The sequence below is a fragment of the Schistocerca gregaria genome, chromosome 8, assembly GCF_023897955.1.
Source record: "Schistocerca gregaria isolate iqSchGreg1 chromosome 8, iqSchGreg1.2, whole genome shotgun sequence".
NCBI classification, from domain to species: domain Eukaryota; kingdom Metazoa; phylum Arthropoda; class Insecta; order Orthoptera; family Acrididae; genus Schistocerca; species Schistocerca gregaria.
The window spans coordinates 14,906,640-14,926,224 of NC_064927.1; the positions used below are offsets into that span (position 1 = coordinate 14,906,640).

The window sequence follows — 19,585 nt, forward strand, 5'->3', positions numbered from 1 at the left end:
TTTTTTTGTATTATGGCAGTCGTTGCACCAGAATTCTAGGAGTCGCTTGCTCCGTCTGATTGGCGGAACATCCAAACGTGTCTTCTCGAAATTTTAGTGGGGATTCCGTGTATAGTACGTTCAGAACATCATATCGGCAAAAAAGCATCAGCATCTCATGGCTTGGACGTTCCAGCTGGAAGGCGGGTCATGAAAGGCGCTCCGTAGAAAATTGGAAAAGAACTGCTTGTATCTGGGGTTGCGAACAAGTGCACAATGTCGATCGTTAAGGTACGTCCAATAACCTAGTTCTGATTTCTCATCGGGCCCAAAAAGGTAGCGGACTGTATGACCGCGTATCCAATTCACGGCATTAGTTTTTGTTGTGGGGTAATGAATCACATCCGGGAATAGAAGCGTCAGGAAAATAATCTGAGCAGGCGGCTGTCGGGTGAGGAAAGCCAGGATACACTGCGCAAGCCTCCAGACGTCAGCAGACGGACCACATGAGAACCGATGAGCGTCCGTGTCCTCTACACCACAGTGAACACAGAGTGGTGTGTCAGCAAGGCGGATGCGGTGCAAACGAGACTGGTTGACCTGTTTGCCATTGACGGTGATATACCAGGTGGACTGAACGCTGGTGTCGAGGTAACCAGCATGCACTGCTTTCCACACACGGCGCCATATGATCTGGGGAAACTTGTGTTCAATGGGGTTGGGGGTTTCACACATTTGTAAGGTGTCGTATACAGTCTTTGTCTGGAGTATACGGAGAAGGGGTAAGGAGTGCAGAATGTAACTGATTTCAAAGAAGAAGTACCGAAAGTGATAAAAGGGGGGTGGAATGTCGGATAACATGACCGGGGCTGACATGGAGACTGGTGCGTATTCACGCAAAAGCAGTCCGGTCAGGTTCGTCTTGCAGCGACGCCAGACTTTCAGTTGGGAGCTAACAAAAAGTGCGGTAACTCTGTCTGGCACATGGAATAAGCCCACTCCACCACGCTCCCGCGGGAGGGCAAGGGAGGAATATTGAACTTTAAATAACTTCCCGGCACAGACAAAGGATCCCATTGCCATCTACATACGACGTGCGAGGGTAATCGGAACCGGGAACACTTGTGCCAAATGGGGGATGCGTGAGGCGTGATAAACATTCACGTATTGCGCGCGCTGTATAATGTCGAGGGATCGAAGCCGGTGGTCCACAAGGCCAGCCCTGATCGTTTGTAGGAGACGTCGACCGTTGGTTGCCGCTGAGCGACGGAGGTCATTCATAAAATCAATGCCCAAACAGCGGACGCTGGTGGCCACACTTAGAGGAGCGACAGATCTTTCTGGTAGACCCTCACCAATGAGCAGAACCTTCGATTTGGAAATGTTAAGAGAACTGCCCGATGCCTCCCCATAAGTCGTCACCCAAGTCAGAGCAGCGCGAACATCGTCTTCATTGCGGAGGTAGAGGACTAGATCGTCAGCATAGGCTGTACAACAGAAGCGGTGCCCATGCAATGTCAGGCCCACCAGGCGTTGGCGAAGCCCCTGTAGGAGGGGCTCTAATGCCAAAGCATACAGTATCGTGGAAAGTGGGCATCCCTGTCGGACAGAGCGCTCGATCGCTAGAGGCGCGGTGAGGCGACCAATTCAGAGTATTCTTGAAGTTGCGCCGCTCAAGAGCCGCATTACCACGGTGATTGTACGAACCGGAAAACCCATGTGTTGGAAGACCGATTTCAGAAAAGTATGGTCGACACGGTCGAAAGCTTGACGGAAGTCAAGCGATGCCAATGCGCCAGGTAAATGTCGCGAGCGCGCGAGCGCAATCATGTCCCTATAACGGCAAAGGGCCGTATGGATGTTGTCACCGCCCAACGAAGTCTGATCAAGGGAGGTGACGGATCTTGCTGCCTTCTTGAGGCGTGAGGCCAACAAACGGGTGAAAATTTTCATGTCACTGTTGAGTAGAGTGATGGGCCGGTAATCACAGATCCGTGATCGCCCATGTGGCTTAGGGACCAGGATGATGACCCTATCAAGGAAGGTGGCTGGGATCATCGTTGTGGGTGACATCAATTCACGACAGATGGACGTCCAAGCAGGTAACAAAAGGTAGCTAAAATACTTCTAAAAGTCAAGGGGGAGGCCGTCAGGTCCAGGGGACTTGTTGGCAGCCCCCACCTTGATTGCATCTAGGACTTCATCAGAGGTCACTTGTTCCTGAAGTTCTTGAGCCACATCCTCTGGCATGGTGTTGACAGTCATTGCTGCCACCTCCTCAATTAAGGTCGGGGGATGAGGGACGGCAGTGAACAGTTGACGGAAATGAGAATAGAAAGCGTGACCAATGTCGCATTGCGTAGTGTGTCGTCGTCCTTCCGCATCTGTGAGATCGTGGATGAGGGTTCGACGACGACGTCGGCGTTCCCTGAGAAGGTGGTACATCGATGGCGTTTCATGAGGCATATGGTCACGGGTGCAGGATCTGACAAGAGTCCCTTCTAAGCGCCGTCGCGTGAGGGAAGTGATCTGCGCTTTAGCACGATGCACCATCATCTGACGATCAGGAGAGAAGGCCATCGAAGTGCAGTCATGAAGGACTGCATAATAAAAGTCCATGGTGCTCGCTTGCCAGGCTTTGAAGTCTTTGCCATATCCTATCAGCGCCCTGCGCAGAGCTGGTTTTGCGCATGATACCCACCACGATAAGGTGGATGCGTAGGCGGGGCGACGACGATGACAGAGGGCCCACGCATCCTCAACGATTCGTCGGCAGTCAGGGACAGTCAGGTGGGAAACGTTGAATTTCCACAAGCCGCGGCTGTGCCACACTTGTTGGCGGGCGAGGACGACATCGCAGATGTAGGCGTCATGGTCAGAGAAAGCCAGAGGCCATACTTCGACCTGTCGAGTGTCGGCAGCAAGGGAACGTGTGAGGTATATACGATCGAGACGACTAGATGAATGCGCCGTATAATATGTGAAACCTGCACGGGTGCCATGCACCTTTGTCCATGTGTCAACAAGCTGGAGTCTGTCGATGATGACGGAGAGGGCCGCACAAGGGGAATGATGCGGTAATTGATCTTCAGGCCTTTGCGTGGAGTTGAAATCGCCACCGAGGACCATATCATCTAGGGGACCCTCAAACAGCGGCGTTACCTCGTCAGGAAAGAAAGTGTGTCGATCACGACGTCGACTGGAGCCGGACGGCGCATATACATTGAGGATACGGACGCCGAACAGCGTGAGAGCCATACCCCTAGCATTAGCAAGGTACACTACATCTTCAGCAGGGAGTCCAGAACGGAGAAGGATGGCAACTCCACTACCGTTGTCAGAAGCCTGGGAGATGTGTGCCACGTAGCCAGTGGGGGCATGGAAATCGGCGACAAACACTTCTTGGAGGAGGGCAATGTCGACATCAGCAGCATAGATGGTCTCACGGAACATTGCCAGTTTATGGGGGGCCCGAATAGTGGCCAGATTCATCGTCGCTATGCGGTAATGTTGGGGGCGTGCTCCCACCATTGGCACAGATGTTCCGGCAGAGATGTCTGGCTGGCGTGTAACATCTGACGTAGTCACCGTTGTCGTAATCACTGGCTGGAAGGTGGGTCAGGCACCTCCATGGGGCACTGCCTGATGGGAGGACCACCATCTCGAACTGCTCCTTCGTCGATATCATCAGCCCAGGAGACTGGAACAGACGGTGAGCGACTGTCACACTCCTCGAGGGCGAGTTGTAGCGACGCTGCTGTAGTGGGGTCCAGGGAGGCACCCTCCTTGGAATCCGTCATATTCGTGTGAGATCGTTCTTCAGATGGGACATCAGGAGCAGCCTCTCCTGTCGTCAGAACGCTCGAAGGGAGATCAGTGTCGTGTATCAGCTCCACTGCCTGTGATGCCACATGAAGAAGTGTGTCGTCAGATGGTGTTTGACTCCTCTTCTTCCGTTTTCTGGGCGACCGTTGCTTTCGGAGGTGCTGTCCTGAATCAGAATGTGGATGTTCGATGTCCGAGGTCGCGCCAGTCTGAAGAAAGGCAGAGGTAGGCACCGCATTCGCGTCGATGTCCATCGAGCTCTGGAGAGTTGGTGGTGTCGTAGCCGTCAGAGGAGATGGTGCCGGTGAGGCCATGGCAGCACCGTCATTTCCAGTGGGGAGTGCCGGGTGGAGAAGAGGTGCTTCCTGAAGTGACGCATCGGGGCTGCGTAAGGCTGTGGCGTAGCTATCTGGTAAAGAAGCGGCCGTCACTTTGGGAGCTGAGGCACTGGTCGGGACCTGCAGCAAACGTCGGCGGAGACATTCTGACCGAACATGGCCCTCCTGTCCGCAACCGGCACACGTCCGCGGCTGGCCATCATACATAACGATGGCTCGCACGCCACCTATCAGCAGATAGGATGGTACATGTTTGGAGAGTTCGATTTTGATTTGGGGGACACCATTCAACACGTTGTATCTCGTGAATGTCTGCCATTTCTTCGCGATGTGCCCCACAACATTGCCATAGGGTCGGAAAGCTTCGACGACCACATCTTGCGGCACTTCGAAAGGGAGCTCAAAAACCCGGATTGTTCGAAGTCCGAAACCAGCGTGATCGACCGTCACCTCTCCAATATGCCCGTCAGAATGTTTGAACTTGAGTCCGCGAGCGTGTTGTCGAACTACGTTAGCACACGCTTCCTCCGTCGTCATCTTAATATAGACGATGCTGCTAGTGATAGAGAAATGAATACCTATCACTTCCTGAGGGTCCAGACGTAGCTCTTCGCGAATGAATTGCTCAATTTCAAAAGCGCGTGGTCTAGCATGTTCGGCTTGGAATGTTACTTTAACTGTCGCTCGGCGGTAACAGTGCGCCATGAGGTGCAATAGAAATGGACGCTACACAACACGAAATACCGCGACGCGGAAGTAAACAAACTACGGTGCGCTGTCCGGCGCGCGGAGCCGGTCCGCATGCGACCACGGCCGAAAGCCGACTATCCATTAGGCCACACAGTCACTGACGACCAAGTGCAACTTGTATATGACTCATCTCGAAACGCTCACACCCCTGATAATTTGTGTTTTCGTTCTACACAGCCGCTGCCCTTGCTCTTTCCCACCCATTCGTTACATTCAACCTCTTACGTGACCGACCAAATATAGACTGGGAAACAAGACAACACACTTTGTGCATACGGAATCGAAGGCAGCGCGTGCCTCGCCGCATTTGCCACGATGGCCATTTGCTACTTCTGCAGAAGTGGCGGCGGCGACGACGACGACGACGGCGACGACCGCGAGAGGCTCTGACATATGTGAGAAATACATCTATAAAATGTAATTCAGACTGCCTCGTCCCACCTTATGCTGTACCGCTTTGGCAAAGGCTTTATCTGCGCCATTTGCCTTAATCAAATCTGAGAGTAATTCTTAATAAAATGCATGTCGCTAATTGTTCGTCATCACAGATACTGTTTGCTATACGGCCACACGCGCAACTGATTTTCAAAATTCGACTTCTTCCTTTGAGGATGGAACTCACGACCCTTGGTTTACTAGTCCAGTGCTCTACCACTGAGCTAAAGAGGCGCGTCCTAGCGGTACTTTTGCTTACTTCGTCCTTACGGTCGTCTGGATCATCAGACTTCAGCTGACAACACTTCATATTACCGACTAATATTTGCAGCTATGGCGACCCATTACTGCTTGGCTACACATCTGACACGTAACCGATGTCCTCTCCAAACAACAACACTTGCATTTCAGAACATGTCTTTCACACATGTCTACAAAATCACCTTCACCTTCAAATACAGTTTCCTTGCGACAGAGACGTAGGCAAAGTTTAAAGTTGCTATTTCCATTACATCACGTTAATCAGAAAAACGGTAATTTACATCTGCAGCGGAACAAAATTCCGTTCCGCCCAGCGTGGGGCTCGAACTCACGATCCTGAGATTAAGAGTCTCACGCTGTACCGACTGAGCTAGCCGGGCTGCTTCAGTGAATACTTGCCGGGCAGCACGTCACACAGTACTCGTTTGGGTTGGGTGGTCCCATACAGAATCTCTCCATGCTGCCTAATGTCACGTACTTCACTTTTATTTCATAATCATTTCTGAGAGGTAAAGGAATTGCATGACAACCTGCAGAGCTAGTGGCGTCAAAATTAACACTCATACTTGATGTGACTCAAAAGACGAACGAGTTACTTTCCGACGTTGTTTTAGATGTGCAAGTGCTAGTGGAAACTCGCGGTGACGGCACTCTGCCGACCATTTCGCTAGTTAACACCGGTCTTGTAGTGTGTGTTTCAAGCTCAAGAGCATCTCCAAGCAGAAAATGGTCAACAGCAACATTCAGACGGTTTCGTACTGCTCAAATGCTACATTAAAACGGTATGTTTCTTATTCAGAAATGATAAAACACGAGCGTGACAGCATTCGAACCTGTAATCTTCAGATCCGAAGTCCGACGCCTTATCCATTTTTTTTTCTTTTTTTTCCTTTTTAGGTTTTTCTTTATTCATATTTTTTTAACACTGTTTTTTCGTTTTTCCTTTGTAATGTCCCAGGGCAGGTAGGTGTAGGCGCGTTGGGCAGGTGTCGTATCCCGAGGCCTGGCCAAGACGTCTCCTCTTCCCTGCACTGAAGCACAGTGTCACCAATACGTTGTAATTGTCTTTGGTTCGGAGTCTTATGAACTTATATGTGAACACGGGACTTATGAAGCGTTGTCTATCGAAACAGTTATTTTGCCTTCCTGCCAAGATTGTACCTAAGAACTAGCGAGAATGTCTTCCCTGTCATGAAGTTAGCTCAGTATGCCCCTATACCGGTTCCATTAATGATTCAGGCGCAGGAGCGATCAATAGAAATTGAAACTTAACCAACTCCCTGCTTTTCGAAAACAATAGTAAGCATATTCGCAAAGTCCCTCTTAAGGTGTGGGAAAGACTTTTGTGTCCAGTACTCATGAAGCATGTAACCAGTAAACGAAATGAAATCGGTAATACCATGATCATCAACCACTGCAAAAATGTAACGGCCAAGAAGCCACATAACGGTGTTGTTCTTGGTCCGGGGATAAAAAACCGTGTCCGGCCAGCAGAGAATATCAGTCTTAAATGCCGATTCGGAGCTCCTGGTGAGTAAAGCCAATTGTCGGCGCAGCCAGTGCCACATGCGATGACGGTCAGCGCAGGTAAATCGGTGTTGGAGTGTATCAACACAACCACACGTTTGACAAAGCGGAGAGACACATAAACCTATACGATGAAGGCGTTCGTTCGTAGGAATCAGCTGATTAACTACCTTATACCATAGGGAGGCAACAGTTGCTGAATGAACGGGTAAGCTAATATTCGTCCATATGTTACGCCAATTAAAACTGGGATAATGCAAAACAATCGGGTTGGAAGAAGAAGACCGTCGCCATTTGTCAAGCAGGGTTAGCGTAGTAATAACAGGAGGACGTTGTAAGTGGAGATCTAGGTAACTAATCTCAGTGTAGAAGTCCCGAACATGCCGTAGCTTCGCATTTAGAGGCCCAACGTTAATGGGCGGTGACAAGCTCGCAGGACGAACGACATGGAATAATCACGAAGTAACAGTCGGGGACTCAGATAATAAAAGATGGAGGGTTCGCTTAACATAAAGGGCAGCAGCCTTGACACGGACGTCGGTGAACGACAAGCCGCCCTCAAGACGCGGCTTCGTAAGAACATCACAACGTAATTTAAAAATATGCCCCCGCCAAATATATCTGTTAATAAGCTGGACCATTTTTCCACCCTGCATTCGGGGAAGCGGAAACAGCTGAGCAACGTAATATACTTTACATAAAACATAAGTGTCTAATACACGCTTTTTTTGCAGTAGCGGTGTCGAACGCCATGAGTGTTCTAATAAAACACCTTGCAGCTTGGAAATGGCCACTTGCCAATTTTTTGCAGCCATCCGAAGAGGACAACGTTCAAGATAGATACCTAAATGTGTATGGTGTTCAACAGCTGTAACCCACGGAACAACCACACGTTCAAAGCCCCGCAAATTCAGGAGCTTGCTGTTACGGGGATTGATACGAGAACCTGAGGCCGCAGAAAATTTATCGAGTTCCATTTTCAACTGCGGCACTTCTGCGGTGGAACGAAGCAAAACAACCAAATCATCAGCATAAGCTGTTGCCGTCTGGGTAACCCCAGAGATCGTAAGACCACAAAGTGTCGAGTTGAGACGTGTAAGGACTGGTTGAAGGGAGAGAGCATAAAGGGTCATGGATAAAGGACTACCTTGCGGGAAGCCACGTTGAATATCAATGACCTTTGTCAGCTGGCCATTAATGTCAATCTTAGCAGAAATGCCAGTCGTCATATTCTTAAGTACCAGCAGCGCCTGTTCATTAAAACCGAGCCGGCGCAGCAGAAGCTCTAAAAACGAATGGGACACACGATCAAAGGCCTTACTAAAATCAACAAATAAAAGCGCACAGGAAATATTGGTGACAGCGACAATCGACACGACATCACGATACCCCGCCAGAGACGTCAATATAGAGCGCCCTGGAAAGCAGCTTTGACAAGGAGGTATCACAGGTGTAAGCAAGAGGGATAGACGTGCATTAACAGCCCTAGCGGCCGTCTTATAGTCAAAATTTAATAGGGTTAAAGGACGAAAGTCACTAGCTGTCTTCAAACCAGCAGATTTAGGTATCAGGACAACCGTACCTCTCTTGAAATCGGCTGGAATTGTGCCACCATTCAAGATTTCATTCACAATATCCGTAAAAACAGGCCCTACAATAGGCCAAAAGCGAACAAAAAACTCCTTAGGTAGGCCATCAGGACCAGGAGATTTGTGAGATGCTGAACAAACAATGAAAGCTGAAATTTCGTCTGCAGTAAAAGGAGCTAAAAATTTCGCATTATGGTCCTCTATTAAAACTGATGGGATAGCAGTTAAAATCTCGTCAACATCATTCGGATCAGAATCAGCCGCAGTATAAAACGTCTCATAGTAGCAGGTAAGTTCATGGGTTATTTGATTCTGTAAGGTAAGCCGGCGACCATCAGCTGCCATAAGGCCGTCAATCAATACACGTCGACGGTTCTTGTGGTGACGAAACAGATGGTACATAGAAGTCATTTCATGTGCTAACGTGGACGGTGGTTTAGATTTAATCTTCAATCCTTCCATCTGAAGCCGCTTAATACTAAGTAGCTTGGCCTTAATTTTCCGAATCTCAGAAAGGTGGGCACATGTCATTGTAGAAGTATCATAAAGTTCGCGAAGCACCGAATAGTAATATTCAAAAGTCAGTTTCAGATCTCGCGCTCTATTATAACTGTAGGACATAAGGTGCGACGTAGTTTTGGCTTCACACAGTGGATCCACCAATGAAGCTTAGACGGATAGTATCGCAGAGAACGTAAACAAAAGTCCCACGCCGTCTGTATTAGAGGTTCGATGTCAGGGTCATCGAGCAAGGAGACATTTAATTTCCACAGCGGCCTATAAAGTTTAAGAGGTTGACGCTCCAAATTAATTATAACAGCAAGGGCACAATGATCCGTAAAACTGGCTGGAATAACATCTACATCTAAAACAGAAACACTAAGGGGATCAGAAATATACAATCGGTCAAGTCGACTACTTGAGGTGGCAGTAAAAAATGTAAATTTAACTAAAGTGGGGTGTTTAACCTCCCACGCATCGCGTAGTCGTAATTGACGTACAAGAGAACGTAGCTCGAAACAATAATTAAAACGAGGGGATTGGTCTTTAGCTTGTAACACACAATTAAAATCGCCCCCCAATATCAAGGTCGCAGGATTTTTTCGTAGAAGGTAAATCAGATCCTCTTTATAAAAACGAGACCTTTCCTGCCGCTTGCTAGAACCAGAGGGGGCGTAAATGTTAACCAAGGTCGTGTCAAATAACCGACAACCAATGCCCCGTCCCGAGTCTAAAAGCTCAATTTCGGTAACGGGGATACCGTCACGAATTAGGAAAGCAGTACCTGCAGAAAACTCAGGTGCAAAATTTATAATAGTGCGAAAACCAGGAACAAACAGGTGTGCAACGGAGACTTCCTGCAGGAAAACAATATCAGCTGCAGAGTCATAAATAAACTGCGGCAGAGACGCTAACTTCAGAGCAGATTGAATGCCATTTATATTTAAGGTAATAAACGTGTACGCGTGCAACATCAACCAAAAAATGGGAAATGAACCCAAATTACACCACACTAGAAGCAACTACATCCATATCATCAACATCAGACATGGCAGAGGGTGGTTGTCCAGAATCAACGGAATCGGAGTCGTCCTTCGCATGCTTATGTTTCTTCCGCACCGCGTGGAGATTGGGGGGCACTTTCACCCGACGACGTATCTGATGCACACCAGATTCAAGAGCAGGCGGAGTTGGGGGTTCGAGATCAGGCACGTCAACCAAAGCGTCCGAAGGATTAGCAGGGCGAGAGGAGTCAGAAGGAGGAGCCATCAAGGGGAAAACTGCATCAGGAACATCGGCACCGGTTTCAGAATGTGTAGGTATTGGAAGTGTAGGAGGTGGTAAGATAGGTTTGGAGTCTGCTGATGCGGAGCGCGCAGTTCTAGGAACGGTTTTCCGACAAACAGCCGTCTCCACCGAAGTGTCGTCAACATGTTGTGATGCCTGTGGCGGTGGGGATGTCAACAACACCTCGACCGAATGTTGTGGCTCTTCCGCCGACGGCATGGCAGCAAGTTTGACGTCATCAGGCAAAGCAGGAGAGACAGCGGGAACAGATTCCGAAACAGGCATGGGAGATTCTGGAATTCTCTCATCAGATTCGCAAACCGGCTTCGAAACAGCAGCTTCGTCATCAGTGCTACCGGTATCACTAGCACGACGGCGTTTGTTGTTGGAAACAGACGGAATCGGTATAGGAGCAGCCGATACGTCTGGGCGAGTGGGTAGCGGAGGAAAACCTGCATCAGGGGAGGGTGACACCTGTTGTGAAGAAGCTACTGCAGGAGGCAGATAGGAAACAGTGGAGGAAGCTGCTGGCACAAGATCGGCAACCGTTAATTTGCGGCGCTGTGCTAGGCCATTTTTAAGCACAAATACCCGCTTAGGGAAATTAGCTCGAACATGACCATGTTCATTACATAGGAAACATGTACCAAGCTGCCCCTCATAAGTAAGATGTACACGATAACCACATACAATCAGATGGGACGGTATATTAGACTTAATATGCATTTCAACTGATCTGACACCGTTATAACATTGCAGCTTATGTTGTGCAGACCAACGTTCATTTCGAATTGACCGAACAGTACCATAACCAAGCAAAGCTTCCTTAAGATAGCTGTTGTCAACTTCAGGGGGTAAATTATAAACCCGAACAGTGGTATACGTAATTTCAGCATTTGAGACAGTAACACTGCTAACAAAACCATCCCAATGACGGAACGACACTTGCTCACCATGTTTAAGTAATATCTTATCCAGCAAAACCGGGTTCAACAATTTCATAAAAAAGCAGTATAATTCTGTATCAAAATACGCCGTATGTACCTGGTCCGATGTAATGCCAATCGTGTCCACAATCCATTCGTGAATTTCCAACGATGTCGGTTGGACATTCCTGGTAGCCTTGTTAAACTGAAAACTGAGAGTACACTTCCGCGGAAACAACCGGGAAGCCATAACACTTAATTAATGCGGCAAAAGGCGCAATACAACGCAAGACACAAAACAAACACTAAGGCAAAGAAACAACGAAAAACAGAAGACAAAGAAACGTCACACACAGAAGGTAAATATTCACAACCCGAGCGTAACGGCGGATCGAATACAAAGCACGTCCGATCGCTGTCGCGTCTCAAGCGGAACTATCCATTAGGTCACACAGTCACTGACGACCAAGTGCAACTTGTATATGACTCATCTCGAAACGCTCACACCCCTGATAATTTGTGTTTTCGTTCTACACAGCCGCTGCCCTTGCTCTTTCCCACCCATTCGTTACATTCAACCTCTTACGTGACCGACCAAATATAGACTGGGAAACAAGACCACACACTTTTTGCATACGGAATCGAAGGCAGGGCGTGCATCGCCGCATTTGCCACGATGGCCATTTGCTACTTCTGCAGAAGCGGCGGCGGCGACGACGACGTCGACGACGACGACGACGACGACCGCGAGAGGCTCTGACATATGTGAGAAATACATCTATAAAATGTAATTCAGACTGCCTCGTCCCACCTTATGCTGTACCGCTTTGGCAAAGGCTTTATCTGCGCCATTCGCCTTAATCACATCTGAGAGTAATTCTTAATAAAAGGCATGTCGCTAATTATTCGTCATCACAGATACTGTTTGCTATACGGCCACGACGCGCAACTGATTTCCAAAATTCTAGTTCTTCCTTTGGGGATGGAACTCACGACCCTTGGTTTACTAGTCCAGTGCTCTACCACTGAGCTGAAGGGGCGCGTGCTAGCGGTACTTTTGCGTACTTCGTTCTTACGGTCGTCTGGATCATCAGACTTCAGCTGACAACACTTCATATTACCGACTAATATTTGCAGCTATGGCGACCCATTACTGCTTGGCTACACATCTGACACGTAACCGATGTCCTCTCCAAACAACAACACTTGCATTTCAGAACATGTCTTTCACACATGTCTACAAAATCACCTTCACCTTCAAATACAGTTTCCTTGCGACTGACAGAGACGTAGGCAAAGTTTAAAGTTGCTATTTCCATTACATCACGTTAATCAGAAAAACGGTAATTTACATCTGCAGCGGAATAAAATTCCGTTCCGCCCAGCGTGGGGCTGGAACCCACGACCCTGAGATTAAGAGTCTCATGCTCTACCGACTGAGCTAGCCGGGCTGCTTCGGTGAATACTTGCCGGGCAGCACGTCACACAGTACTCGTTTGGGTTGGGTGGTCCCATACAGAATCACTCCATGCTGCCTAATATCACGTACTTCACTTTTATTTCATAATCATTTCTGAGAGGTAAAGGAATTGCATGACAACCTGCAGAGCTAGTGGCGTCAAAATTAACACTCATACTTGATGTGACTCAAAAGGCGAACGAGTTACTTTCCGACGTTGTTTTAGATGTGCATGTGCTAGTGGAAACTCGCGGTGACGGCACTCTGCCGACCATTTTGCTAGTTAACACCGGTCTTGTAGTGTGTGTTTCAAGCTCAAGAGCATCTCCAAGCAGAAAATGGTCAACAGCAACATTCAGACGGTTTCGTACTGCTCAAATGCTCCATTAAAACGGTATGTTTCTTATTCAGAAACGATAAAACACGAGCGTGACAGCATTAGATCCTGTAATCTTCAGATCCGAAGTCCGACGCCTTATCCATTATTTTTTTTTTTTTTAGGGCCTCCCATCACCCCTTTTAGCCCATCCTTGCGCTCTCCAAAATTCGCCTTCATCGGCGTCGGCTTCTCACGCCATGTACATAACCATAAACTGATGAGACAAAGTTAATCCCTTTATCGTGGAGAAACTAATGTACCCCTTCTTTGGGCTTATTGATAATGTGAAAAAAGAATGAAGTCTTCAGTAGGTAGAAACAGAAGTTATGTTCAGTTTGTTTCCTTCTTCATCGCTGTTTTTTGTTGTCACACTTAAAGCAAATAGGCTTCCTTGACAAAGAAACGTTAGAGGGCATTCCGAAACTGCCTGTTCTCTCTGAAAATGCTTAAAAAGCAAACCATATTCGGTGAGAAGCAACTATTTATAATGGCTTCTTGAAAAACAAATTAATAAACGTTGAACTCAAAGAACGGCAATTCCGGTAAAAACTAAAATAATTTTTTTTTTCCACTATTGTAAAGTAAGTTAGTAGTGGTGATCACTCTCTTACGTTTGTCTTCTGTGTCCGCAGATATTTCTTGTTAATTCTTTTACATCAAGGTCTTGATTAAAAAATTTGCGTATGTTTCTTTATATTTACTAGTCTTCAGTAACATGTGATGCTCAGTTAGCAGATAGATCCAAAAATCCTCTTGGCTTTTCTCTTCCGTCGTGAAGAGGTAATGTACCGTTGCCGCTTTCAGCCAATTGACTGCGTTGCGTTTCGTGTTAGGAAAGGTTACATCATCCGGTGTCAAAAAGTCCGCAGGCGTTATAGCGTTAGGTGACGTTCGAAGGATGAGTGCCAGCTTTCGTCGGACATTCAGCCATATATCTTTAACCTTGTCACACACGAAACGATGTTCTTCGTTATCAATTAAACTACACGTTGCACACAAAGGCGAATCCGCTAAGTGGATCGTATGAAGTTACGAGTTGGTTGCAACTTTCCTATTTACAACAAAGTACCATGTTGCTTTCAGATGAGTAGCTAAGTTACGGTTATGAATATTTGCCCATATCACTTTCCAGTTAGAACATGGATAGTTTTGTTCTATTTTGTCGTTCTTCTTTTCTCCCATCAATTTGAAATATATTTCTTTTACGTTTGTCATGTCTTTTTCCGGAATTCTTGAATGTAGGTAGCTATATTCTATTAAAAACCATCGTAAATGGTAAAGTCCGCTCGGTATGTGCTGCACATTAATGGGTGGAGAGAGGTCATCTGGAGCTATTTCAGATAGCAAGTGCGCGGCGATACAGCTGCCGGATTATCTCCATTGTTGAAACGTATTGGATATGAACAGAGCCTGCGACTTTTTAGTAACATTCGTTAAGTTTAAGCCGCCATTACTAGTGGCGAGCGTCAGAGTGTAATACTGGATTTTAAATATGTGGCCACGGCTCACAAAATAGCCTATTGCTGACATAAATTGTTTGGCGATGCCGGCGGGTATTGGCAGTATCTGGGCGACATAATTGACTTTGGAAGTAATAGAGACGTTCGCTAAAGACACTCTCTGAATTTCATTTAATTGTCGAATACTATGTGTCCGTACACTAGCTGGTATGGTAGTTAGTACTTGTCTATAGTTGGCCGAAAATTCGAATTCTTCCTTTGAGGATGGAACGCACGACCCTTGGTTTACAAGTCCAGTGCTCTACCACTGAGCTAAAGGGGCGCGGCCTTCCATTAGGCCACACAGTCACTGACGACCAAGTGCAACTTGTATATGACTCATCTCGAAACGCTCACACCCCTGATAATTTGTGTTTTCGTTCTACACAGCCGCTGCCCTTGCTCTTTCCCACCCATTCGTTACATTCAACCTCTTACGTGACCGACCAAATATAGACTGGGAAACAAGACCACACACTTTGTGCATACGGAATCGAAGGCAGGGCGTGCCTCGCCGCATTTGCCACGATGGCCATTTGCTACTTCTGCAGAAGCGGCGGCGGCGACGACGACGACGACGACGACGACGACCGCGAGAGGCTTTGACATATGTGAGAAATACATCTATAAAATGTAATTCAGACTGCCTCGTCCCACCTTATGCTGTACCGCTTTGGCAAAGGCTTTATCTGCGACATTCGCCTTAATCACATCTGAGAGTAATTCTTAATAAAAGGCATGTCGCTAATTGTTCGTCATCACAGATACTGTTTGCTATACGGCCACGACGCGCAACTGATTTCCAAAATTCAAGTTCTTCCTTTGGGGGTGGAACTCACGACCCTTGGTTTACTAGTCCAGTGCTCTACCACTGAGCTAAAGGGGCGCGTGCTAGCGGTACTTTTGCGTACTTCGTCCTTACGGTCGTCTGGATCATCAGACTTCAGCTGACAACACTTCATATTACCGACTAATATTTGCAGCTATGGCGACCCTTTACTGCTTGGCTACACATCTGACACGTAACCGATGTCCTCTCCAAACAACAGCACTTGCATTTCAGAACATGTCTTTCACACATGTCTACAAAATCACCTTCACCTTCAAATAGTTTCCTTGCGACAGAGACGTAGGCAAAGTTTAAAGTTGCTATTTCCATTACATCACGTTAATCAGAAAAATAGTAATTTACATCTGCAGCGGAACAAAATTCCGTTCCGCCCAGCGTGTGGCTCGAACCGACGACCCTGCGATTAAGAGTCTCATGCTCTACCAACTGAGCTAGTCGGGCTGCTTCGGTGAATACTTGCCGGGCAGCACGTCACACAGTACTCGTTTGGGTTGGGTGGTCCCACACAGAATCTCTCCATGCTGCCTAATGTCACGTACTTCACTTTTATTTCATAATCATTTCTGAGAGGTAAAGGAATTGCATGACAACCTGCAGAGCTAGTGGCGTCAAAATTAACACTCATACTTGATGTGACTCAAAAGGCGAACGAGTTACTTTCCGACGTTGTTTTAGATGTGCAAGTGCCAGTGGAAACTCGCGGTGACGGCACTCTGCCGACCATTTCGCTAGTTAACACCGGTCTTATAGTGTGTGTTTCAAGCTCAAGAGCATCTCCAAGCAGAAAATGGTCAACAGCAACATTCAGACGGTTTCGTACTGCTCAAATGCTACATTAAAACGGTATGTTTCTTTTTCAGAACTGATAAAACACGAGCGTGACAGCATTCGAACCTGTTATCTTCAGATCCGAAGTCCGACGCCTTGTCCATTAGGCCACACAGTCACTGACGACCAAGTGCAACTTGTATATGACTCATCTCGAAACGCTCACACCCCTGATAATTTGTGTTTTCGTTCTACACAGCCGCTGTCCTTGCTCTTTCCCACCCATTCGTTACATTCAACCTCTTACGTGACCGACCAAATATAGACTGGGAAACAAGACCACACACTTTGTGCATACGGAATCGAAGGCAGGGCGTGCCTCGCCGCATTTGCCACGATGGCCATTTGCTACTTCTGCAGAAGCGGCGGCGGCGACGACGACGACGACGACGATGACGACCGCGAGAGGCTCTGACATATGTGAGAAATACATCTATAAAATGTAATTCAGACTGCCTCGTCCCACCTTATGCTGTACCGCTTTGGCAAAGGCTTTATCTGCGCCATTCGCCTTAATCACATCTGAGAGTAATTCTTAATAAAAGGCATGTCGCTAATTGTTCGTCATCACAGATACTGTTTGCTATACGGCCACGACGCGCAACTGATTTCCAAAATTCAAGTTCTTCCTTTGAGGATGGAACTCACGACCCTTGGTTTACTAGTCCAGTGCTCTACCACTGAGCTAAAGGGGCGCGTCCTAGCGGTACTTTTGCGTACTTCGTCCTTACGGTCATCTGGATCATCAGACTTCGGCTGACAACACTTCATATTACCGACTAATATTTGCAGCTCTGGCGACCCATTACTGCTTGGCTACACATCTGACACGTAACCGATGTCCTCTCCAAACAACAACACTTGCATTTCAGAACATGTCTTTCACACATGTCTACAAAATCACCTTCACCTTCAAATACAGTTTCCTTGCGACTGACAGAGACGTAGGCAAAGTTTAAAGTTGCTATTTCCATTACATCACGTTAATCTGAAAAACGGTAATTTACATCTGCAGCGGAACAAAATTACGTTCCGGCCAGCGTGGGGCTCGAACCCACGACCCTGAGATTAAGAGCCTCATGCTCTACCGACTGAGCTAGCCGGGCTGCTTCGATGAATACTTGCCGGGCAGCACGTCACACAGTACTCGTTTGGGTTGGGTGGTCCCATACAGAATCTCTCCATGCTGCCTAATGTTTTCCTAACGTCACACTCGTCACGTACTTCACTTTTATTTCATAATCATTTCTGAGAGGTAAAGGAATTGCATGACAACCTGCAGAGCTAGTGGCGTCAAAATTAACACTCATACTTGATGTGACTCAAAAGGCGGACGAGTTACTTTCCGACGTTGTTTTAGATGTGCAAGTGCCAGTGGAAACTCGCGGTGACGGCACTCTGCAGACCATTTCGCTAGTTAACACCGGTCTTATAGTGTGTGTTTCAAGCTCAAGAGCATCTCCGAGCAGAAAATGGTCAACATCAACATTCAGACGGTTTCGTACTGCTCAAATGCTACATTAAAACGGTATGTTTCTTTTTCAGAACTGATAAAACACGAGCGTGACAGCATTCGAACCTGTAATCTTCAGATCCGAAGTCCGACGCCTTATCCATTAGGCCACACAGTCACTGACGACCAAGTGCAACTTGTATATGACTCATCTCGAAACGCTCACACCCCTGATAATTTGTGTTTTCGTTCTACACAGCCGCTGTCCTTGCTCTTTCCCACCCATTCGTTACATTCAACCTCTTACGTGACCGACCAAACATAGACTGGGAAACAAGACCACACACTTTGTGCATACGGAATCGAAGGCAGGGCGTGCCTCGCCGCATTTGCCACGATGGCCATTTGCTACTTCTGCAGAAGCGGCGGCGGCGACGACGACGACGACGACGACGACCGCGTAAGGCTCCGACATATGGGAGAAATACATCTATAAAATGTAATTCAGACTGCCTCGTCCCACCTTATGCTGTACCGCTTTGGCAAAGGCTTTATCTGCGCCATTCGCCTTAATCACATCTGAGAGTAATTCTTAATAAAAGGCATGTCGCTAATTGTTCGTCATCACAGATACTGTTTGCTATACGGCCACGACGCGCAACTGATTTCCAAAATTCAAGTTCTTCCTTTGAGGATGGAACTCACGACCCTTGGTTTACTAGTCCAGTGCTCTACCACTGAGCTAAAGAGGCGCGGCCTAGCGGTACTTTTGCGTACTTCGTCCTTACGGTCGTCTGGATCAGCAGACTTCAGCTGACAACACTTCATATTACCTACTAATATTTGCAGCTATGGCGACCCATTACTGCTTGGCTACACATCTGACACGTAACCGATGTCCTCTCCAAACAACAACACTTGCATTTCAGAACATGTCTTTCACACATGTCTACAAAATCACCTTCACCTTCAAATACAGTTTCCTTGCGACTGACAGAGACGTAGGCAAAGTTTATAGTTGCTATTTCCATTACATCACGTTAATCAGAAAAACAGTAATTTACATCTGCAGCGGAACAAAATTACGTTCCGGCCAGCGTGGGGCTCGAACCCACGACCCTGAGATTAAGAGTCTCATGCTCTACCGACTGAGCTAGCCGGGCTTTCTTCAGTGAATACTTGCCGGGCAGCACGTCACACAGTACTCGTTTGGGTTGGGTGGTCCCATACAGAATCTCTCCATGCTGCCTAATGTTTTCCTAACGTCACACTCGTCACGTACTTCACTTTTATTTCATAATCATATCTGAGAGGTAAAGGAATTGCATGACAACCTGCAGAGCTAGTGGCGTCAAAATTAACACTCATACTTGATGTGACTCAAAAGGCGAACGAGTTACTTTCCGACGTTGTTTTAGATGTGCAAGTGTCAGTGGAAACTCGCGGTGACGGCACTCTGCCGACCATTTCGCTAGTTAACACGGGTCTTGTAGTGTGTGTTTCAAGTTCAAGAGCATTTTCAAGCAGAAAATGGTCAACAGCAACATTCAGACGGTTTCGTACTGCTCAAATGCTACATTAAAACGGTATGTTTCTTTTTCAGAACTGATAAAACACGAGCGTGACAGCATTCGAACCTGTAATCTTCAGATCCGAAGTCCGACGCCTTATCCATTAGGCCACACAGCCACTGACGACC

The 19,585-nt window shown here is 47.3% G+C and overlaps 4 non-coding genes across 4 annotated transcripts; all 4 read right to left on the reverse strand.

Annotated features, from left to right (window-relative positions):
• Positions 1–5,895: 5,895 nt before the first annotated feature.
• Trnak-cuu (transfer RNA lysine (anticodon CUU)) lies at positions 5,896–5,968 on the reverse strand. The gene has a single exon. It is a non-coding gene; the product is annotated as a tRNA-Lys (tRNA).
• Positions 5,969–12,796: 6,828 nt separating this feature from the next.
• Trnak-cuu (transfer RNA lysine (anticodon CUU)) lies at positions 12,797–12,869 on the reverse strand. Its single transcript has one exon. It is a non-coding gene; the product is annotated as a tRNA-Lys (tRNA).
• Positions 12,870–17,466: 4,597 nt separating this feature from the next.
• Positions 17,467–17,539, reverse strand: Trnak-cuu (transfer RNA lysine (anticodon CUU)). The gene has a single exon. It is a non-coding gene; the product is annotated as a tRNA-Lys (tRNA).
• A 1,437-nt stretch (positions 17,540–18,976) lies between these two features.
• Trnak-cuu (transfer RNA lysine (anticodon CUU)) lies at positions 18,977–19,049 on the reverse strand. Its single transcript has one exon. It is a non-coding gene; the product is annotated as a tRNA-Lys (tRNA).
• Positions 19,050–19,585: the final 536 nt, after the last annotated feature.